The sequence below is a fragment of the Haemaphysalis longicornis genome, unplaced genomic scaffold (genome assembly GCF_048455015.1).
Source record: "Haemaphysalis longicornis isolate Haplotype H1 unplaced genomic scaffold, Haemaphysalis longicornis Haplotype H1 scaffold_2, whole genome shotgun sequence".
NCBI lineage: Eukaryota > Metazoa > Arthropoda > Arachnida > Ixodida > Ixodidae > Haemaphysalis > Haemaphysalis longicornis.
In genome coordinates this window covers 37,095,814-37,120,149 of record NW_027526295.1, presented here as the reverse complement: position 1 = coordinate 37,120,149, position 24,336 = coordinate 37,095,814, and positions in this window count along the sequence as shown.

Below are 24,336 nucleotides of genomic sequence, written 5' to 3'. Positions count from 1 at the left end.
CGAGAGGGAAAACTCTTCCAGAACTCAACAAAGAAGCAATCATAAGAGTTCGATGCGATACATGAAATCGCGAGGCTCGTGTTTTGGATAAGGTGGCGCCAATGTCCTATCGCGTCCTTACAGAAGACAATTGTGTGCTTCGACGTAACCGGCAACACCCTCTCGCCACACGTAAATCTTTCCAGAGGGACGAAGTGAATGACTCATGCCACGACGAAGACATGTTCCAGTAAAATTCGTGGTCGCAGTCAACGGTACAACCCGCATCAACAGGAAGTTTGCCAGTGTCGACGTCAACCCCAACGCTAGAACACCAACCAAGGCAGTCCACCCGGAAAAGGCGAAAACTCACTCGCCTTCGTTACGACGAGGACTTTAACCAAGTCACGTGCATATTGATGTCAAAGTTCTAAAGTCTCATACGGAGTGAGATGTATCGTGTTAGCTACGCATGCGTCGTTTGTATCTGCCTTTTGCTTATCACTATTTTTGTACCGCTTGGCCGTAATAATGCAGCTGCCTCACGCTATATATACCGGAATGCTACCCCAAATAAACGCTCTTCTTCTTGTTGCTTCAACGCTGCTTGCTTACAGCTGGACGCCACAACACCGCCAGCAAAACAGTCCATTCATCGCCGTCGTCGTTTTCTGTGCCGCATCACACGGCACGTACCCATGCGGAGAATTTACGTGTGCGACCTACTTTATTATGGCGTTATCCCACCGTTGCGTACGTGACAATATGAAGCACTGTTAAAGGCTTACAAAAAACACATTCTCCCGCAGACATTTCAGGAGACCAATATCGTCTCCATGCCAATGTGTGCGAACGCAGTAAAGCTACTGTCTGTAAAGTCGTATAGGCCAATTAGTCTAGCCAACGTCGACTACAAATTTATTGAAAGTCTTAGCTACACTGTTGCAAAAATAATTCAGTTTTTGTTAGGGACACATCAAACTTGCAGTATTAAGCACCCACGATAAGTACCAATGGGCACGTCACCACAAGTTTTTTAAGTGCTGTGATACTTTCTCCTATCGTTTGGCGAATGTACAGCCGGAGCGGGACAAGGCTTTTCAACGGGTGTCACGTAACATATTTTTCAGAATCTTAGAGTGTACGAATCTTTCGTCTGATATCTGGGAATGACTAAAGGTGGAATATGCCAGATGCAAGGCTAACGTAATAGTTAACAAAAAACTAAGAAGCTATAAAAGTTGGTTGTACGGTCAGGTAACGCTGTCCGTTATCACCGCTTCTTTTTGCAGCCTATCTCGAGCCTTTTTTGCAAGAAAATAAAGCATGAAGGAAAGGCGGGGTTTGCATTACAGAACACTGAATTCAAAAATCGCATGCCCACAACGTATGGCTGTTTTTTTTGTCGCGATTAAAAGAGCATAAGCGAATCAGTTAAGGTGGGAAGTAATGTTTTGAAAACTCCAGGGCTGCAATTACCTAGTATATATGTTCGGGATTTTGGCACGGGAACCGGTGCTTAACCCCTCCTGCTTTCGAAAGCACACAGGTTTTAAACCACTTTGCGAACAAAATACTCTTGAGTGCCTCTGGAGCGTTGGGATGACGCGGAATGTTGAAACAACGAGACGGAAAACAAGCAACTCGCAAGGTCGTAATTTTTCTAATAATGCCCGTACCCCTATCTCTAATTATTTTGACTGGCCAAAGTGTTTTACGTGCTCAAAGTATTCTGTATGTCATGTGTCAATGTCCGCAAAATGCACAGAGAATTTTCTCTTTTTCTTGGTCTTCCAGCCCGGAAAGGACAAGTCGCGCTAATATTTATTGGTCATTCATCTTAACGGCAAATTGCCGCAAATGTTTTCCTTGTTAGGAATCAAAAACTTCCCATCTTGTGCACGGTAATTCGAGTAGTATTGATAAACGTCCTACCTGACTTTGTTGTGTCCTGAATTGATGTTTTTTTTAGTGAATTTAAAGGATATTTGCCAGAAGTGGTTCTGTCTTGAATTTCTCAAAGTACGCTTTTCTCTTGAATACCTGTGTAGTGCTTCCAGTTAGCGTCTGTGACAGGACTTATTAGACGTCTTTTCACCGGTGCCACTGTATACGATTTGATACGGTACATGCACTCGGACAGACGTTTGAAGGAGAAAAAGGATGCCTTTTGAAATGTGCAATGAAGTCCTTTTTTATAAAATACACAGGGAAACCCTCTCCATAAATACGTGGTTAGCACAATGGGCAGCTTTTTGCCGTAGAAAACAAATTGCAGTCTGTGCAACAAGCAAGATGCTATTATTCATGTGTTTATTGACCACGGGGACCCATTGCTTCACTGCGACTGCCCGGAATGTAGGTTCAAGAACAATTTACGCATAACACCCCACGGGATTATTTTCCTACCAGTGAAAAATTAGGGTGGTGAGCCACGCGATTTGAACAAGGCCTCATATTATATAGAAGACGAGAATGGCAGTGCGAAATGTGGACATAAATGCTAGGAATGTAAGGAAAAACATCATCGAAAGCGGGCAGTATATAAACAAAGTTCTTTGTGCAGAGCATGAACACCATGAACGCCAGTACTGGATGATTTTGTGTTCTTTGGTAAGTTTTAAAGCAGCTGTTCCATCCAAGTAGGGTTGATGGACTTTAACATTATGCGCTGATGTGTTATGTTTGGTAAACATGTCTAAGCAGCCAATAAAAAATGCGCTCTTTGCCGTCTGGGTACCCCACTGACTTTAACACCGCAGATCTACCAGACACAGGCTTTATTCGTGCTTGTGCCGGTCATTTGCTTTCTTTATACCGTTATACTGAGCTTAGTGAAACGCCGAAATCATCGAATTGGAAATATTTTTGCTGTTTCAAACTTTCACTTCTTGCTTCCCAGCAGTACCAACAATTCCTCGCAAAATATTTATTTTCACAGGGTCAACGCTTATTTGCCCTCAAAGAGGTGTCTTGCACGTACGTTTATTAAAAACTGCTGGAATTTTAAAATGATTCCCATGTTCCACTCTCCAAGAGCGAAACCTGACTAAGAAAGTTCTTGCACCTCTACAATAGCAATCCTGCGATAGATATGAAAGCCCCTTTCTAAAGCGCCACGTGCCTAAAACGCCACATTTTGTCCCATGCAACGTGCGCCACAGTGACTTTACAAAAAGTAAACTGCCTCGATCTTGTCAGGATGGCGCTATGGGATAGACGTGCGCTCTGTAACTCGAGGGACCCGGATTCAATTGCGACCCACAGAAGGGCTTTTTTTTTCTTCAGTCGCTATATGTGATTTTTATCATAATCATCATCATAATCATCATCATTATCATCATCATAGTTTAGGGAAATGTATTGTGTTACGTTGTCTTTCCTGTGCTGATTTTTCTCACATATCTACTACATTAGTGAGGCATATAAAATTTGGCTATAAAACTTTATGCTTCTACGACTTGATGCTCACCCAAACAGCAACTATGATGGAATGAGAACACCACAAATCCTGTGACTGCACGAAAGTCCGTAACAGTCAAACAACGACTTTACCGTTGTCTGACTGATTGATTGTTGGGTTTAACGCACCGATGGTACACAGGTGATTAAGCGCGCCGTAGTGGAGGGCTCCGGGCTAATTTCGACCACCTCAGAATGATTGACGTCCGCCGGAGTCTCGAACTTAAGGGCGTTTTCGCTATTCCTCTGGAACAGAAAAGCGGCCGTCGCGGCCGATAATGGAGCCCGCGTCCATGGGCTCAGCAGCAGAACGCCATAGCCACTGAGCCAAGGCAGGTTTTTCCCTCTTTTGTGCGGTGCCGATTCGGGCTAAATACTCTTCTTGCCTGCGCGTCACCTTACCCTTTTACGAGATCAAAACAAAAACTCCGCTCAGTGCAGTGTCAACAAGCTGGACCACCAACCTGAGTCTAGTAGCAATATTTGCGTCGTCATGCGATGTTTCAAAGACATAGAAGTGACGTTAGAGGAAAGGATCGGTCTTTCTTCGGGTAATCCCTTTAAACAAAAAAACATCCTTACTGGAATAACTATATATTTGCAAATTATATTATTGTATTGCACTGTCCACTACATGGTTGTGCGCAGATATGCCAACTAGCACTACCGTCCTTTTGAGTGAATTAAATGCTCATAAATTGTCTAGGATCTCTAAAGTAAAAGCGAATTAGGCTAGAAGAAATGCGAGCTCCGAGTGCTCTTACACACATGATGTATACATCTCCTCCGACTCTGCACATCCACACATCACACGGTATACCCCTACTGCGCAACGCAAAGAGGGCATAGAAAGAAGAAAGATCCGCAATATTTTTATTTCCTCAAGCTACCTGTGACAATTACTGATCTCAAGCAATGGCTCAAGTACAAAGCAGCACCATTCATGGCCCCTCTCTTTATTTTGTTGAAACGTCGAGCAGCCTCGGCCTCCTTGAAGCCGCGGCGCTTCTCGACAGTGGAAGTTGACCAACAGAGTTTGTATTGGTCAGTTTTAATGCTTCTTTGCCTCTGTGGCCATTAGAGCCACCAGTGCTCCCGGCTGGGTCGTTTGACACTTGTCGTACGTGTCCAATTCGACGTTGAAGATGGCCCATCCATCAGACTCCTTCAAGAACGTTGTTCCCTTAAACTGAAAAGGAATTGAGAAACGTCTGGTTAGAAGAAAGGGTGTGCGAAGGTGGTCTCCGTGATAATTGCTGCGCTTAGCCAAGACAGGGCCATTTCCGATTACGAGAGACGCGTTGTTGTATGCAACTTCAGGCATGAGCCTAACGGGAATTGACGGCAATACAACTTGATATTTATGAACAGACTAAGATTACTCACATCCTTACGCACAATATTACTCACATTACGCACAGCGGAACCATTCCACACCAAGCTATACGACCGCGGCTGTAGAGTATGGCAAAATACTCAGCCTACAAGCTCAGCTTTCGATGTTAAGTGCTGTAAATGAACTGAACAGCGATGTTCCTCGAATAACTGAAGAAATAGGAAGGGCGCTTAAGGACATGAAAAGACGGAATGTTGTAGGCGACGACGGCATACCCTGGGAGCTTTCGACGACGGGTGCAGATATAATATTACAACTGCTTGATAAATCTTAATGACAAAGTTTAAGGTATTTAAGTACCCACAGCCTGGACAAGGCACATGCAGTTTTAATTCACAAGAAAGGAAATACCAAAGATGTAAAAACTACACACCCGTCTGCAAACTGTCAGTTCTATACATGCTGTTTAACGAAGTGATACTTCATGCATAAATTACAGCCAAGATTTGCAACAATCCAGGAAACAGGCTTCGCTTAGAAAAGGGGTCTCTATAATGGATGCCATCCGTGTCATCGACCAAGCAATGGAAAAATTCACAAAGTAAAAATATTGCATCCTAACAGCCGTGGATGACTGCCGACGATTTATTAAAACTCAAGATGTAGGAACATGGGCAGTAGCAGTGGCCACCGTTCGACGCGTGAGGTGCGCTCGTGCCACAAAACCCAGTGCGTTCCTCGCGCGCACATCATCGTTGTCGTCTTCAGGCGACGTATCAAAAATAAACTGCTTTACATGTAATTTATACCATACAAAAACCGTTTGATTCGCCTACTGTTACCGCAGCAATCAGTGCCTCAAATGATCAAGGAATAGAGGAGACCTATCAAAGACTCTTAGATGACATATATTGGAATGCACGGGAAATTCCCGATCAGAATGGTTGTGCGGCTCAGGGATGCCATCTCGCTAAAATTGTCCACGGTAAGTTTGGAGAGTGCATTCATGTTGCTTGAGTGGGAAAACGTAGGTTTACGGATAAACTGGGACTACTTGAACCAGAGTTTTGGAGCCGACATAATCTGCTCAGTGAATCTGGAGAACAACTCCAAAAAGTGTTAAAAAAAGCTATTTTCGCTGTCCTATTGTAATTATGTACGTCGCATAGTCATACGAAGGGTTTGGTTCCTCGTGCTCACGTTGCGACTTATTTTCGGTGGAAATTCTGTGTTATATGACAATGTTCGTATGTACATGAAGAACTGGATATGTACTAGAAATGTAATGCTGGGACATAACCTGAACCTACAGTGAGTCTGCAGTGGTAGAAACCAGTTGTTGGCTACGTGTCTGCTTACTTCTCATTTGTAATCGCTCTCCATGCTTTGTCTGTGTCCGTGTTTCAACCTACGTGTGGCGAGAAAGCTCGCCACCTATCTGTTTGCCTCACGGCTATCACGGTGCCATAGGGTCTTCGCGCTTTTGAAGAATATGAGGTTACGTGTCGTGTAGTAACAACAAGAAAAAACCAACACTTGTTCTAGGCTTTTCCTGCTTGCGAAAGTCCTTACTCTACAAGGAATGCCACAGAGGTTTTTGCGTGGCAGCGGAGCCTGAGGAATCACCATGTCGGAGGCACCGACGATGTGCACGTGACGAATTTGCATCCTCAACGCGTAGCGATGGTACAGATGTTAAGTGCAGTTTAAATGTCAAGCTTCTTTGAATATGTCAGAAACATAACTCTTCGGACCGCTATTCACAAACGTTATGATGACTGAGAAGTGATTGTTACGTTTCAAGGACAGTCCACTGAGAGGAGATGGGCCAAAAAGTAGAAGACCAGAAATTTAAATATAGGGCCAAGAACGGTCTAATCAAGGAGCATGGAAGGAGCCGCCTTCCATTCCACCTCTAACGTAAGGCGTCATCGGTCATATATGTAATCGAGATGTGGAGCCCTACACGAGTGCCGAGACAGGGCCCAACGGCATCAATGCCAAATATGGAAAATATTTGGTAAAAGCGCGAGAGCCCATTTCCGATTGCCGCGACGCATTCCAACAGGGCACCCCAGGAGACGGAGGTGGAGCAGGCAGGAAAGATTTGATTGACTGAAAATATCTTTATTCACAAAAAAAGAAAAAATCAGGGAGGAAAGAAGGTGGCTATCGTAATTCCGGGGTTCCACTATCTTCCAACGCCGCTATGGCTCTTTCCACCAGTCATTGCTGGCGGGTAGGATCAACGCTGCGCAGATTGGCCTCCCACTGCTCCCTTGACGTGTTTGTGAGTGGGTATGTTAGTGGGTAAGTGGGTAGGTACTGGCTTTCCCACACTCTGTGGTACGCGTCTGCCCTTTATCGGCACTGCGGGCAAAAAGGAGAATATAACATGGGGTACCAGCAGTGTAGTGTAGCCCGTGTGGGTAATGTGTCTTTCTGTAATAGCCTGACAGTGTACTATCTTTCTTTAGAGAGGCTTTTGTCCGGTGGTGGAAAATTTCTTCCGTTGAGTCTCAATATGCTCAAATATTCGGTGAAGGTTACGCTCACCATGTCCAAGGACGAAGATTGGTGCAAGAGGGCCGTGAGAAGATGCCCTCGGGGTGTGGCATTGGCGAAAAGAAGAAGCGCGGGGAGGTGATGCTGCCCGTAAACCGGCATCGCAAACAAATCCTGGTCGGGAGCTCCCGATGCCACATGTGTTCCAGACTCTGTAATGACCCCAGACATAGGAGCCAAATGCCTTCACACTGGGTAATCACACCATCAACTCACCGCCCGGCAACAACCACAATGGTGACTGTACTGAGACCAGGCTCTGCTTCATCGGATTGATATCCACCGCTCAAGTAGGTCGGCAGCTCCGTCCCCAAGAAAGAAAAGCAACACTGGTCTACCGGCCAGACAACGAGCGTTAAAACAGCGTAGACGGCAGCAAGCCCAGCGCAACCGGGTGGCAACGTCAAATCGACGTCCTCGCATGAGTAATTATTTAGCCCTATAGTTGAGTAGGACATCTTCTGTGAATTTGTTAGGTAGAGTTTAAGGTTAGAAATGTAAAAGTCAGTCTGACTAGTTATTTTGGTGATGGTTATGATTATTTTTGTTAGGGGTTTACGTTTTGTGTCGTTTGAGTGATTGTTTGCGTCGGTGATTTAATCTGTGATATAAATTCGTCCTGAGTATCGCCCGTCTTGTAACTACCTTATTTCCTGGGTGCCAAGACGGAATGTGACATTGATCACTGCGTCATGGTATTATTCCCGCGTCCCAGTTTAGATATTGAAAATGAACTGAACGACAAATAGCGAAGAAAAAGTGTGAGGGAAAGATCAATATTCTTCTATGTAAGATTTTTTGTTGAAGATCAGCGTTCGTGATGGTGCAAGAAATATTTCAATGAGGCCTCCTGTTGAATTCATGCTATAAGTGCCTAAAAGTCAAGGATCTGCAGTTATGTCGCCAATTTAAAACTTTAAAATCATCAAGATCGGATCTCGATACCTGTTAATCACAAGGGATGCAGAGAAACGCGTCTTACAACTTATAAAAAATTGTCACACAAATTGCTACAGCATCTAGCCACTGTGCAGATTTACGTTGTGACCCGCTAGAAATCTTTGTGCAACGATGGCTACGCCGCCTCAACAATGTTTGCGGTCATGCGGATCCTTTCAAATTTATGTAAATACTTAAAAAATTTGTTGTCTCTTTTGGGTGGGCTTAAGACATATGTTGTCATAATTCTTAAGACATACCTAAAAAATCTGTTGTCTGTTTTCGACGGCTTAAGAAAAATGTGGTCACATTTCTTAAGACATACTTGAAAAATATGTTGTCTATTGTGGGGCCTACGAGAAGCCCACTAAAACACAACATATTTCTCCCAGAAAGTTTTAGGGCTGCTCATGGTGAGAGTTGTTTTTCGTTTTAATTGAATTGACACTACATCCCGTTCCTTCCGGTGCGATGTAAGCTTCTACTTCTCCATTTTAATGTCTTCATCGCGCACCCTGGAAGTTAACAACAGTTCCGGTTGGTTGCACCAAGCACATTCTCGGGTGCCCGTTGACTAAGCCGCCACGTCATAGGACATCTATAACGGCACGGGTGGCATAGGCGGTTGACGAGTGGCGGGATTTACTCCGGGACCTTCCGTGTCCACCTCCAGCGTGCGATAAGGGGCGCTTAAGGCCGGCTGGGTGGACAAGGTGGTAGCAGCTTTGCCATGATGTGTTTCCCAACTTAACTCGTGCGGGCTCCCGTTGTGGTGCGGTAGCGTGTTGAGGCGTCATTGTCTACCCTGGGTGGCGGAGGGGGTAAGTGGTAAACGTCAGTTGCGCAGCACTGTCGCTGGCGATACCACGTGCATCCCTTCCACCAGGAAGAAGCTGCTTTGCAATATCATCATCATCATCATCATCACCAGCCTATCTACGCCCACTGCAGGGCAAAGGCCTCTCCCATTATTCTCCAATTACCTCGGTCCTGAGCCAACTGTGACCAATTTATCCCCGCAAACGTCTTGATCTCATCTGCCCATCTAACTTTCTGCCGCCCCCTCCAACGCTTGCCTTCTCTAGGGATCCACTCTGTTATCCTTAATGACGACCGGTTATCTTGCCTTCGCATTACATGCGCTGCCCACGTCCATTTCTTCTTCTTAATTTCTACTAATATGTCTTTAACACCAGCTTGCTCCCTGACCCACTTCGCTCTCTTCTTGTCCCTTAATGTTACACCTATCATTTTCCGCTCCATTGCCCGCTGAGTCGTTCTCAATTTAAGTTGAACCCTCTTATTGAGCCTCCAAGTTTCTGCCTCGTTGGTGAGTACCGGTAAGATGCAGCTGTCATACACTTTCTTTTTCAGCGACAATGGTAGGCTGCTATTCATTATCTGAGAATGTCTGCCATATGCACCCGATCCCATTCTGATCCTTCTAATTATCTCTGCCTCATGGTTGGGATTTGGGGTCACAACTTGGCCTAAGTAGATATATTCGCTTACCACTTCCACTGCCTCGCGACCTATTTGAAACTGCTGTGCTGTCCCGAGGTTATTGATCATTACTTTAGTTTTCTGCCCACGGTTCTACTCTGTTCGCGTTCTTCCAAGATTCCGGTACCATTGCGGTCATTAGGCATTGCGTATACAGGTTTGCCAGTTTTTCAAATACAATTTCTCCGCCATTTTTCAAGAGGTCTGCTGTTATCCGATCCTCATCAGGTGCTTTGCCCCGTTTCATTTCTTTCAAAGCCTTCCTTACTTCTTCGGTCGTTACTGGTGGGATGTCTATCTCCTCTGAACTACTGTCTCGTTCGGCATTATCCTGTATGTCCCGGCTACTGTACAGATCCCTATAGAACTCCTCGGCCACTGTGACTATTTTGTCCCTATTTGTGATGACATTGCCTTGCTTATCCTTAAGTGCATACATCTGATTTTCCCCCACGCCAAGACGTCTCTTCACTGCTTTCAGGCTACCTCCGTTCGTTACAGCGTATTCGATCCTGTCCATATTATACTTCCGTATGTCAGCTGTCTTACGCTTATTGATTAACTTCGAGAGCTCGGCTAGTTCTATTCTGTCAGCTGCGGTGGAGATTCTCATGGTTTGCCGTTTCCTGATAAGATCTTTCGTCTCCTGTGAGAGTTTACCAGTATCCTGTCTAGCCACTTCTACTGCACACTCCGTGATAATGCGTGTAAAGTTGTTGCTGGCTTCCTGTGTCGTACCCTCGGCTTCCTCGTTAAGGGCGGAATATCGGTTCTGCAGCGCGATCCTGAATTCTTCTACTTTACGTCTTACTGTTAGCTCATTTATCGGCTTCTTTCGTACTAGCTTGTTGCGGTCCCTCCTCAAATGTAACCTAATCCGAGATCTTACCATACGGTGGTCACTACACCTTACCCTTCCGAGCACTTCCACATCCTGCACGACGCCAGGTTTATCCCCAATTATGAAGTCTATTTCATTTTTGTGCTCCCCATTCGGGCTCCTCCAGGTCCACTTCCGACTCTCCCGTTTACAGAAGAAGGTATTCATTATGCGTAGGTTATTCCGTTCTGCAAGTTCAACTAGTAGGTCCCCCCTGCTATTTCTACAGCCCAGACCATAGTTCCCAACTGCCTTGTCTCCAGCCTGATTCTTGCCTACTTTAGCATTGAAGTCCCCCATAACTACGGTATACTGTGTTTTTACTTTAGCCATTGCCGATTCCACATCTTCATAGAAGCGTTCCACTATCATCATTTGCAATATCATCTCCGGTAAAAGAGGCAAGCTCGTCCGCGCCTCGGGGGATATGTTCTGAAGGGCCTTCTCGACAATAAGCAGGGAACAGCATGGTGAGGGACCTTCACGACTACTCAAAAAGTTTCAGACATCACGCAATATTCCCGATGTGGTCCCGAGCAGCCCGTACATGTGAAGTTTTGGAGCCATACTTGTCGGCCGTGTAGCCAGCCCTCTGTGGCGTATACCGCACAGGTATGTCTGCGGCGACAAGGCTTTTTCCGGGCTATAACCGATGGCAGCTAAAACAGTGCCGTGGGTTAGGTATGCCGGGACAGACTAGCCAGTGAATAAAACGTGCATTGGCATATTGCGGAAGTTGGAAAGATTGAAAGTGGGAGTTATGTGATTGTCTGAATTTTAATGTTTTGTGCACAGGAAGGCGCCTCACGGTGATGCGTCCTGATCATTCCGGCTTTATAAGACGTCTGCACCAGTTTCACTTATCATAATTAGCCTTTATAACACGCCTTGAGATCTCTAAAGATAACGGGTGCTATAGCCTTAACCTCTTAAAGCTATAATCCTTAAGGCTCTAATCCTTACGGCTTAAGATTAGGGGTTTAGCCCTAATCTTTAAGGCTATAGCCTTAAGCTCCATATTTTACATGCGGGCTAAAGCAAGAATTTGCGGCTTTGTCTTGGATGTTTAATTCTTGCATAATCTCTCTTGTTTATTTTTTTCGCGTTGCAAGACCAACCGATAATGGTATCTACGAGTTTTTATTTTTCAAACACTAATGCTGTGGCAAGATTCTCTTCAGTTACATCTTCAATACACGTACGAAGTAATCTTCCTTTGTCGAGCTAGTTGGTACGGTTACAGTGAAAACTCGTACGCTAACACACCTTCTGGGGCATTTCTGTATACTAAACACTGATGAATTGAACAAAATTGGCTCGAATTCACGTGGTGAATGACGTTGGATGGCGATGCTGTAAACGACACCCACATAGACTATCCATGTGACATCATTGAAGTCTCACATGTGGGGCTTCAAAGAGTGAAACCAGCGAGTCTTCCAGCCGGTACTTGGGATTCGCCGAGCGTGAAGGCGTCCTGAACGCACGGCGCCGCAGAAAGAAAACTGAGAATAACATCTTCGAAGGGTGACGATGAGGGCGGCGGGTGCGGCTACCTTTCTCAATGTATCCCCCTCACTCTGGTTTTATGTTCGGCCTCTTGGCACTGGCCTTCTGAGCTCAGTCAGCGGTGTAGCGACGCTGCCTTGCTCCGTCCGCTATCAGCGCGGCGCAGAACAGAGCTATTGAGTTATCGAGCCAAGAAAAAGTTGAAGCAACATTTATATACAGCATGCACAAGTATAACAAGAGCGTTACATGACTTGGAACGAGACGACGCCACCGCTCCACTTGGTGCCTCCGAAAAGGGCTGCGCTCGCTTTGCCTCCAGGCGGAATTGTATACCCACAGGAGACCGTTGCACCCGCGAGCGATTTGAATCGCTCCAATTACGGCTCTCGCTGGAAGAAGTTTGAAATCCGACGAATGGAGGTGAAGTGGTTGCGTCAGCCGAGCCACCCCGGTAGGGAAAGGGAAGGCGACCCCGTCGCCTTCTCAGTGAAGCCGCCTCCAAGCAAGTAGCAGCATGTCGGTTCCCGGTCGTTCGCCCGATGCATGATTCTGCCCAGCCGCTACACGGGAAAAGGAAAGGCGACTCGGTGGGGATGCATGTTTGGGTCTGTCGGCCGCGGGTGGTTTGGTCTGGTTTTGGACGAGGCGTGAATGACGGCGCTGTCGGACCGTTGCCCCGTGCATCAAATTTGGGCCGGGGGCTCTTGCACAACAGGCCCCAAAAAAGTGCCCTCCGCCTCCTCAGAAGCTGAAAACAAATCGATATCTTCCTCCCCGTCTCCACGTGCGGCCGGAGCTTAGTCGATAAACCGACTGGCTCTCCCTCTGTGTCTCCATTAAAGCCAAGGTTCGATTTTTGGCGGCGCCAGTAGCTAGTCTTGGTCAGAGTGTAATACGAATATATATTGGTATGAATCGACATGGTTTATGCAGAAAGCAGTAACCAGGGGTGTTTGTTTTTATAGGTTGACGCTGACACGAAAACTCCCTCGCTAGTTGGAGGTATACTGCTTCGCAGGAATACAAGATGATCTGAGAGGCAATGCGCCGAAGGAACCGCATCTTTTCTCGGGCTTTAAAAGTAAAACAGGCAAAACTTGTTACAATTGTGGTATTACATTCGAAGAAATAAAAAGTAGTAGCATTCAATAGCAGCCCTTGCTATCGCCGTGTCTGAGACTGTACAAAACCGAATAGGCGCAAGGGAGTGTTCTTATGCGAGGCGTATGCTTTGTCGAGAAAGATGATATGGTTCGCTCTTGCCGTACTAAAGGTGTTAGAACGGTCAAGAAAAAAATTCCGGACTGTATTAGACTGGACCTCTTTCTGTGTGCTTTATAAACATCCTCCTTCATATATTGTCAAGTTTTTAAAATTAGAAATTAAGTGACCTCTGCCAGAGGACTGGACAATTGCATGTAAGTAAAGCGAAGGATATAGGTCCACAAGCGTAATTTTGAATTATTGATCGGTTACGTGGTCCGACCCTGACGTAAAAAATGTGTCGCACGTCCACCGCAAAGCCGAAACAATACATATCAATGTTCATTTCTACAAAAAACGACCCCAACACAGTAAATGCTGACGCCTCATAACTCCCACGCAGTAACGAAGTTTTCAAAAAGATATTCCTAAGAAATTTCATGCTCGCGCAGCTCTCAATTCTATTCTCAGATACGCAAAATGCTTTTTAAAAGACCATTCAGTTGTTATTGTGACACGTCATGCAATAACGTCTTTGTGAATTTTTTTGCGAAACTGGCAGACAGTAGAACATGTTACCTGGGCTGTTGTGTGGTGGCATGGAAATGACTTTTTATGAACTATTTCGAAACTTAGTTATGAGTTTACAAAAATGAAGCCTCTTAGATGTCTTTTCCGCGCGGCAGTGTGTATTTTTTTAATATTTCATTACATTTTTTATGCCTGATCTTACCTACATCTTATCTGACGTTTCTGTGAAAATACAGTGCAAATGGAATGCGCTCGTTATGGGACCTAAGCTACACAGTACTGCTAATTGTACATTTTTTTAGACTACACGTTTGAAATACTCTATTCCTCCAGTTGAGATATTCTTCCTCTAGTTGAGAAATTGCCTTCTCTGATATTGTCGTATGTTTCTGCGCTTCTTTTTACATATCCCTGTAATTCCTTCGTGGATCTTTAGGGAAGATATACTTGAAAATAAAACGTTGTTGAGAATATCTACGTTTTGTCTAAGATGTGCTACGCCATAGCGTTACCTCGATGCCCAGCGAGCGCTTTGCAGTGAAGTTGCGGTATTTACTTCTAGTCTTCACGAGCACTGAATATATCAGAAGTTAGGAAAACGACCACTGAGGGTATTTACTCCCACAGCCCAGGAGAGACAGTGGCCCTCTGGCCTTCTGCAGTTTTAGATCTTAGCCGGAAAGGTTGCGGCTGGAGGGTGTTTTTTGTTTGGGTGAGAACCCGATGGCGTCAGTGTTTCAAAGTGTTCATTCTGGAATTTTTGGGCGAAACCTAACGTTTTTATTTTTTTGCGAGGAGAGATAGGCGGTGAGAGCTTGGCTGGGGAAGAAAGTGGCTTTTAAGAAAAGGGGTAAACACAAGGGTGCAGCTGTGAAGCCTAGGGCCAAGATGCAACCGCTTCATTTTGGGTGGAAGTTTCTTCGCCAGGCGTTAAGGTATTCCGCCATCCGCCAGCTGTAAAAACGATCTTTGAGATTGTTTAATGATATTTATGCGTTCATTCCGTACTTCGGGCAATCGCGTTGCCAGAAGGAAAGCTGAAGCTGAAGAGGCGGCAATCGTCCTTGCTGTCTCCTCTACTGATGCTGCTACTGCACTGACAGACAGCCAAAACGCCTGCCAGAGCCTATAGGACGGTACAGTTTACGATGCGGCCAGGCCAGTGCTACTGCACAGCGCCCCGCTGAGACAGATTCATATCCCATTAATGCCAGCCCATCTGAAACTGAAATAGAACTACATGACGCACGACCTCCCGCTAGAAATGACACGCACTTGAGGCGCAATAAAACGTTGCCTCGAAGAGATTTGCTCCTCTTCTGACATAACAGAATGAACCCGACACCAACCTTTAAACTGGCGAACCCTTTTCCACCCATCGACACCTATCTATCGAGCAGGTACACTACCACCATTCCTTGAAAACGAACACCTTTACTAAACTCATAAGGCTGTGCCGCTACTCCGAATATGTTCCCTGCACGGACTGCAAACAGTTTCTCTTTATTGGTGGATTCGCACCCCCAATGCTCTCACCATACCGAATTAGTTAGTATCCCGAGATGTGGAGGCGTGCCATGTCCAGCTTGTCCTGTTGGACTAGCTACAGCTGCTGGAGCGGGCAGTAGTGCCTGGGGACTTCACCTCCTGAAGAATCCGGGCACATTTTCCCAACATTGATTAATTGCAACGAGGTGATGACGTGTCATCTTAGTAAAAAAACTAATATACCTATGATTTATACTCTTGCTTTAATACTAGCGCTGCTCTGAACGCAGGAGACAAGCCCTTTTTGTCTAGTGCAGCTGGTAGCTGTCATTACAATTATTTCTTTTTCCACTTTTCGTCCTATGTTCAACACGTAAACATTAGTGCTTTTCGGAGCCGAATATTTCCTTCTTGGAGATTTTGATCGATGGACTCATATTCTAAAAGTACGTACCGTGGTTTTTGTGTTTCGTTTCCGCAGACCACCCATACCTCATCATTTTCTCTATACTTCCAAACAACGCTCTTATTTCTCAAGCAACCTGCGCTTGCCTAACAAAGCGAAGCACTGCCCTAGGAATCATCATCGAAATCTTTCTTTCTGATGTCCAGTTTCACCGCCATGTACACTTCTACCCACGTCTTAGCTTCCATCTTTTCCTCTTCATTTATCCATTTCTAAATGAGACGTAAAGAATAAATATGTACAATAAGGGTGAACAACGAAGATGTTTCTCGTTCTCCTTCTCCTTCTCCCTTCCTGTATGTAGGAGGCTCATGCACTCACAAAGATTGCAAAAACAACAAACTGCAAAAATTGATTCTTTGTACATTTGTTTATGGCGTTCACCTTCATTGGAGCATTTTTTCGGTATTTATATTGTTACCATGGCGGTTCACCGGCTGCAAGTTCGTCTATCGGGGAACTGTGCGATGTTCACGGCTGCCTAATGGAGTATGGTTTTTATTTTATTCTATGCGGTAAAGTTTCTGCTATGGCTCGATCTCCGATATGCAGCTTATGATCAGTGGCTTTATTAGGAGTATCGTCTCTATATTTTTTTTTCATGCAAGTCTTATTGTTATCCAGTTAAAAAAACGGAAATTCGATAACAATTGCCTCTTTTGCGCGATTCTACCAAGAGCTCTACCACTCGACTCTAGAGCCACGCCCAGTTTTGTTAAGTGGTTGTTTTCCGGGATTATATCCGTAGGCAATGTTAGTGTGATTTTGCGCTCGCCCGCATTGTGCCATCCGTTGTTTCCCAAAGAGAGCTTGCTGCGTAGACAGAACAGTGAATTCATGTAAATCGACGCGAAGGCTGAGTTTTATTTATTTCGCTTCTCGTGAAAATTGACGTACTCCTTGATTTCTCAAAGACTGACGGTCATCCTTTTACCTCTGTTTTAGTTGGGTGACCCAATGTTTGTGCTGGCATCAGATCCGGAGGGAAACACGCCCCGTTGGCCAAGTTGGTCACGGGATCCCCTGTGGAGCCGAAGCACGCGGGTGCGATTTGAGGCGCGGTGGCCGTTTTCCTGACGACACCAGAAAACCAAAAGGCGGGTGTGTAGAAACTTTGGCATAAGTAAACGTTGTGGGCGCCAAGTATTCGAATTAAGGCGAGGAGGCGCTAGCCTCGGTGGGGCGAGGGCGATCCTCGGGCGCCTCCCTCCTCTCACTCGAGGCAACGCGGGAGGCGCGCAGGAGACTCCACGAGAGACCGCCCTTGGGACGCGCAGCGATGACACGGTACGTGAATGCCTTTCCGCCCCTTTTGGCCGTTACTTGCATTGGCCGTTGTTTCCCATTTCCGTGGGTCACGAGAAACCCGCCGTGCCGATTTGCGCATGCCTTGATTTGCTTCAGTGCGTTAGTCTAGGATGTCCGGCGAGTCTGCGCGGGCACATTCCACTCCTTGATGGGTTGCCCTGTGTCTCGCTGGGACGACTTGGGCCGTCTAAGGCTAGCGGACGAGCGTCAATACCGCCCGGTCGAGTAAGGTGGCTTGAAATCTGTAGCGCCCACAGAGAGCCCCCTTCCCCTATGTCAGCAAGCGTTGCGGCGGACGCTAACTGCTTCCGGACTACAGGCTAGGTACACGTTGACGGGTGAATGCCCTAGGGTCTAGGTGCGTAGTGTAGTGTAGCGTTTCTATCGTGGTTGTGCGCGTTATAAACCCATGTAATATGGAAGGTATCGCTTCCCTGTGAAGTGACTGACAACGTACACGCTCGGCAAGAGTCGTGGCTCGCTCTCAAACGCGTTGTGGTCAGAGTCTTTCGGCGGGGCAGTTCAGTGCTGCGCAAGAGCAGTGAGAATAACGACGGCGCGTATTCTATTCCATTCTTTATGCCAAGGCAAGGATATGGGATAGGATATGTCCACATTTGTGGCGCACAACGTGGGGCAGCGTTTAATTGTTCAAGTGCTGCCATACCGTAGCGAGCTTTGCTTGTGCAATCGGCTGGCCGCGCCAGGCACGCTAGTGGCGTGCAGTGTACGTACGTTCCGGAAAGAGCCCGCATTCGGGCCACCGGCGTGACCTGCTCCCCGTTTTGTCGATGCCGGCGGAGCTCGAGACCCCGAGGTCTTCCTCGCTTCGGGCATGAACATAGGACTTTTGTGCTGTGTTCAATTTTAAGTTTGATTCTGATGCAACCCACCCTCGGGTGCTACAGGAGATGCTTGAATTGGACTAACCGCATTCCAAAAACAGGGTATTCAAGCAAATGCTCTATCTCGTATATATACGGTTAATGCGACCGACTCCCTCTGTGGGGATGCCGTGTATCGTATGTATTCACGCCGAAGATCTAGCCACGGTTTTGGCGGAACGATTCTTTTTTCCGAGCAGTTTCTCGGCCACCTTGGGTATGTTGGGCGCTGTGACGCTGACTTGCTTTGCAACGGGCGCTGGGGACAGGGACCAGCTTTTATTGCTGGTGGTCCCAGGGATGAGTGTCTCGCTAGGCTGGTGGGGTGCTGGTGGTGTAATACATGCGCACTGTCAATGAGTATGAACGGTTAAATGCGGAAGTCCCGAAAAGTCAGATATGCGTATTGTTGCGTTGTTGACTTGGCTCGCCTTGCCCATACAGTCTAGAAGGTTCGAAGATCTTTCAAATGATCAGCCGCAGTGTGACTGGCAGGTGCGAAGTGGGACACTTTAGTTTTTGCAACTGGGTTTCCCATTGTTGGGAGACACCTGGCCTGTGATGACCTTAGTCATGTGCCACCAGCATAGTGTGGAAATGGTACAGCTGTATTATTCTTAGGGCACCTCGCAATACCGCACCCGGCTTATCTGTGGCGTCGGATGTACCTTCGGTACGTCCAAAAATTTTGGGCGGGCATATTGTACCGTGTCTGCTGAAATCACCTTTGTGGAGTCGCTTGTTCTGATAACGGTCATAGCCGACTGATGACCTCCACGCGCACACCAGCCTGTCCACAATTCTCCCGAGGCCATTCCTGGTGAGCCAGTGGACGCTTTCTCCAACCCTCTATGTAAGTGAGAGAATGCAGGTTTTTTATTGTAAATACTTTTCCCTGTCTTGCTAATGTTTGCGCGTTGTGTACGTGCGTGAAGCTGTTCATAAGTTTGTTTTAGGAACTGTGTATGTCTTCTTTTATAGTCACGGACATCCTCCGCAGAATAGTGTAAAAAAACTGTTTTGATAACGAAGAAAAAGGACGAGGCATGGCTGTTTCGTTGGCCGTAGAGGGGGAGCTGTGGACTGTTGCTAGGCCGCCCCTGTCCCCTTCTACGGTACTCGGAAATAATGAGTCTGGTGTAGTTTGTATTTTCTATTGTGTCTCTCCGCGGCAGCGGGACGCTGGTTAGAGCAGTAAAGTTGGGTTAGAGAGGGTGATGGCTCCCTTGCTTGGGCGAGTCTGTACTCTGATTTACCTCAGGCCGTGGTTTCTTGTCGCCGCCGCGATCCGGCTGGGCCTCGCGTGGACGAGGGAGGGGAAACGAGAGCAGTGGTATTTGTCATTTTTCGGCATGTTGCACGGGTACGTGGTGACTTTTGGTATGCCATCTGCATTTTGTGTGTGTACATGTTGTGTGTGGAGTGAGTGAGTTAATACCCGTCGGTTCGTTCGCAGCGCATTCTCGGCCGTTAGGACGTTTTCCCCCGGCCAGGCGCGCAGGGGACGGTTTCTGTACATTTTTTGTTCCAAATCCTCGTCGGCCCGACCAGTGGTGTGTGTGTGTGCGGGGGGGGGGGGGGGGGTGCGTGCTTTCTTGGGCGTCTGCTGTGAGCCAACTTTCGTCGCAGGCTTTGTCCGTTCGCTGCTGCTAGTCTTGAGCTTTTGCCGCCTTGATAAATGTGACGTGTGTGCGCGCCTGCCGAGCGTTACAAGTTTGCTTCCGGTGTTTGTTTACGCCCCTGCGTTCCATCCTCGTGTGCAACACCGCAGACCGCTGTATATGATTGCGTGCGTGTGTGTGCCAGCTTCATTCGGCTGAACAGTGCAATCCTCAGGTCGTTCGTGTTTCTGGAGTGCTCCCGTTGTCTCGTTGTGTGTCGGCGGGCTCGCCGCGGCCGGGGACGTCGACGGCAAGCGCAGAGGCGCCCTGAACGGCCGTGCTCCCATCGATTGGACTCCCATCGATGCCCCCCTTCCTCCTTACGTGGGGCTAAAACTCGGGCCTCTCCTCTCCAGCCTGGTGCCAGTTCATCATTGCCGATCCCGACTCCTGGCGTCCAGCGGGTGGCTGCGCTGCGGTGCGTTCCGGCTGTGTCGCCGGCTTACACTCTGCTTGCTCCCTCCCACCTTCCCTCTGTGTTGGCGACACGGAGCTGCTGGCGCAATGCAGCGTGGGAATCCCTCGTGGGTGTCGTTCCATTATCTGCGTCCCTCGAGTACTCTTTCGTGCAGTGCACGGGCCCGTGCCAGCCCGAAAGCCCGAGCTCGGCCCGCGCGCCGGGCTCCGGCTGGGTAGCACTCATTTTGTCCGGCCCGGGCTGGGCTCGTGCTTGAACCAAAATTTTGTCGGGCCGTGCCGGTCCGATGCGGCCCGGGCAGATCTTGAGGCCCGGCTATCCTGTGCTGGAAATTCTAAATTGTTGCCAAGAAAAAGGTTTTTTGTTGATATTTCAGGGAAAGTGAAAACAAAAAAGAAGTGCTAATTCACAACCGCACCGTTAAAAGATATGATAAAATACGATTGCCCTATAAAGCCTTCCCAATAATAAAAGAAACGTCTGGGGCACATTAGCTTAGTGGGAGAAAGTGGGCCACATAACGATGGCACTCCAGCCACAGACTACAACATGATTGTATTTTCTCTGTCCTTTTCAAACTAAAACAAACAGAACAAACGTGACCCGGATTTCGCAGTGTGTGCAGAGCTTGAAGAACCAATTTTCTAAGTAGACCCCATCATTTGTTCGGACAAGAATGTTTTTAGAGCCCTGACTAAAAGCACGAAAGAACAGAAGCGCAGATAAAATCATGCTGCCAGCGTAATTAAAGGGAGAGACATAAATCAAATGGTGAAACCGGACGCATCGTCTGATCATATTTCAGCAAGGAATGGAATAACGAAAGGTGCAATATCTGTTGAAGAATTGCAATTATAAAAAAAATCCCCTTAATCGGAATCATTTAAGGTACCCTCGGGTGTGCCTTGTTTTCGAAGACTGGCAAATTAAGTGGCAAATAAAGTTACACGACTACCAAAAATACAGCTTCTAAGTGAGGATCAGTTGAAAAAAGTTCGGTCCAAGTTTAAAGGAACTTTATATCTAATGTAGTCATATACGCTTTGTGCTTACGCTTTTTAGGTTAACAGTAAAATTCTTGAAGTTCACGTTAAGGTTCTGTGGGACTAGGGTTGATATTTAACAACACTCTCGAGGGCTTGGCCCGGGATCGGGGTCAGATTGTAAAAATTCGTCTGGCTCGGGCGGACCTCGGGCTCATTTTTATAAATTTCTCTGGCCCGCGCCGTACCTGGGCCGTGTCTCTATCGGGCCGGGTCATGCCGGGCCTAGAAATTGCGGCCCGTGCACTGCTCCAGTACTACTATCCGGTGAGAGACTCGATGGTAAGCCTGTTCGCCCCTTCTAAGTGCTGACAACGAACGCTGAGAGCAGGAAAATCTTTTCGCCCCTTTATGCCCCGTTGTGCCGAAGAATGCGTAGCCCCGTAATGATTACTGCAACCCTTTGTGGACTTAGTGCATTATTTTCACCTCTGTGTATCTTTCTACCCCTCTGTATCTAGTGTAATGCAATTAGGTGTACGTAATGTAATGTAATTAAGTGATCTTAGTCCATCATAATTAACGAGTAGGTTCTGTATTAGAAGTAACAGCTGCGTTCGTGAAGTACAGTGTACTTCACGGTGAACCTTAGTTCACCGGTGAACCTTAGTTCACCGGTGAACGGTGAACCTTAGTTCACCTACTCTGTATAGCGTGGCATCCGTTAACTCACCAAGTGAGTAGAGTGTTGTTTGTAGTGTACAGTTCTTGTTTCGCATCTTGTTCAGAATGTGTATGTATATCTTAATTATGGGTAGCGTGCGTTGTGAATGCAGTGTTTTTAAGGGCTTGAGTAGAGGCTGGTGGGCACTAGCTTTGTTTTACTGACATTAAGATTTTCCTTTTTGGATGAGTACCTGGTGGCCGGCCTTCCGACCGTCAGGGGGGGGCATTTAAGCAGCGAGGGATGTGGGGGCCAAGCTCGGATCGAGGAGAGGATGCGCTAGCGACGTCCTCCTCCTTAGTGGGGGGAGGGCGACACTCGCGTGCCTTTCTCCTCTCTATACGAGGCGACGGGGGATGCGCGCAGGAGACTCCCCGAGAGACCGCCCTTGAGACGCGCAGCGGTAACATGGTACGTAAGCGCCTTTCGACCACTTTTAGCCGTTACTTGCATTGGCCGCCGTTTTCCACTCCTGTGGGTCACAAAACGCACCGTGTCGAATTGCGCATGCCTCGATTTGCCTCAGTGCTTTTATCTACGGTGTCCGGCGAGTTTCCGCGGGCATCTTCCACTCCTTGGTGCGTTGGCCCTGCGTCTGCGCTGTGACGGCTTGTGCCGTCTAAGGTCAGCGGACGACCGCCGATGCCGCTCGGCCGTGTCCAGAGGCTTGAATTGTGTAGCGGCCACAGAAAGCCCCCTTCCCTTATGTCAGCGAGCGTTGCGGCCGTCCAAAGCCGGCGGACGCTAAATGCTGTCCGACTATGGGCTGGGCACACATTGACGGGTGTATGCCCCAGGGGCTAGGTGCGTAGTGCAGTGTAGCGTTTGTATCGTAGTTGTCCGCGTAATGAACCCCTGTACTATGAAAGGTATCGCTTCCCTGTGAAGTGACTAACGACATACACGCTTGGCGAGAACCGTGGCTCACTCTAGAACCCGTTGTGGGCAGAGTCTCTCGGCAAGGAAGTTCGGTGCTGCGCTACAGCAGTGAAAGTAAATATGGCGCCTCATTCTATTTTATTCCTTAATACTGATGGCAAGGATTGTGTATAGGATATGCCCAAAACGTCTTCATGTAATAAAACGTTCATCCGTGATCCGGCGCGCCAAAGTGCTCCAGAGTGGGCTCGGCATGTGAATTACCCAAAATTTGTTTATTTTCCGGTTGTAAGGGCTTTGCAGGGATGGCGCCATGTTGCGGACACGGCACGTGACCGTGTCTTCCGAGCATGCCACCGCTGATAGGGAGTACAACCAATTTTCCTGCGCAGGAACAGCACCTGCTGAAAATGCGTGTCCTTTCTTCCGTCTCCGCCTTAGTATCATTGGCCTCCTTTTCTTTTCCCACTTGAGTTGTTGCTGCGGCATATTCCAGATTGAGGTGAGCCCTCGCATTTTGCTGCCACACCGTTGCTTCCGGGACGCAGTGACGACAGATTTCCGTGGACGGTTGACGAGCGGGGATGATAGCATACAGCTAGCAGCAGCAAGGATATCGAAGAATGACCAAAATAGCTTATCACTTTAAAAAATAACGTAAGGGTGCAGGTGCTGTTCACAACTCTAGCCCTAAGCACCAAACCAACTCCAGCAATTCTTTTCAAGTAAATCAAAAGGCCAACAGGTTTTCTTTTATGGAACAACATTTTGTTAGGGATACCACAAACTTGCAAAAGCAGCTACCTTCTGAACGGGTGATCTGCATCACCAGCAACGTTCTAGAGGAAAGCCGTTCTAACGACCTGTGTTTCCTACTTTTTAGACTTGTGCACAATTGGCGATGTGCCCACCTGAAAGCAATACATAAATCATATCCACGAATCGATGATTGATTGATTGATTGATTGTAGGGTTTAACGCGCCGACGCAACGCAGGCGATGAGGCGCGCCGTAGTGGAGGGCTCCGGATTAATTTTGATCATCTGGGGATCTTTAACGTGCGCCGAAATCTCGTACACACGGGCGTTTTTGCTTTTCGCCTCCATCAGAAAAGCGGCCGCCGCGGCCGGTAATCGAACCCGCGACCACGTGCTCAGCAGCAGAACGCCTTCATATCCACGAATCACTACCTGGAAACAATCCCTACATCTTAAACGATATTATCTCTTTACCGCCAGAAATGTTTATGCGTTTGATTGTAAAGTCACTTTTAAATACATTGGAAATTCAAAGGCAACTCACCGACAAGAAAGCGTCGGACTTCGTTGATTTTTTTCAGAACAAAAAAGAGACCCCAACCAGTTCTGAAAAAATACGTGTTTGTTTGCACTGGTCGATGTCTCTTTTTTGCTCCGAATGTACCCTTCCGGCCCGACGAGATTACGTCATGCTCTCGACTGTATTTTGTTTCAATACGACGACAATTCCACTTACAATTCTTACCCTGAAAACTGCCATTCTACTTCACCCCAGTGCACTTTGCAAGGAAGGAGGTGCAGTTGCCTGTATGTAGTTGTACGAGCTTGTCAAGCGCACAGGATGGGATGCCCCTTTT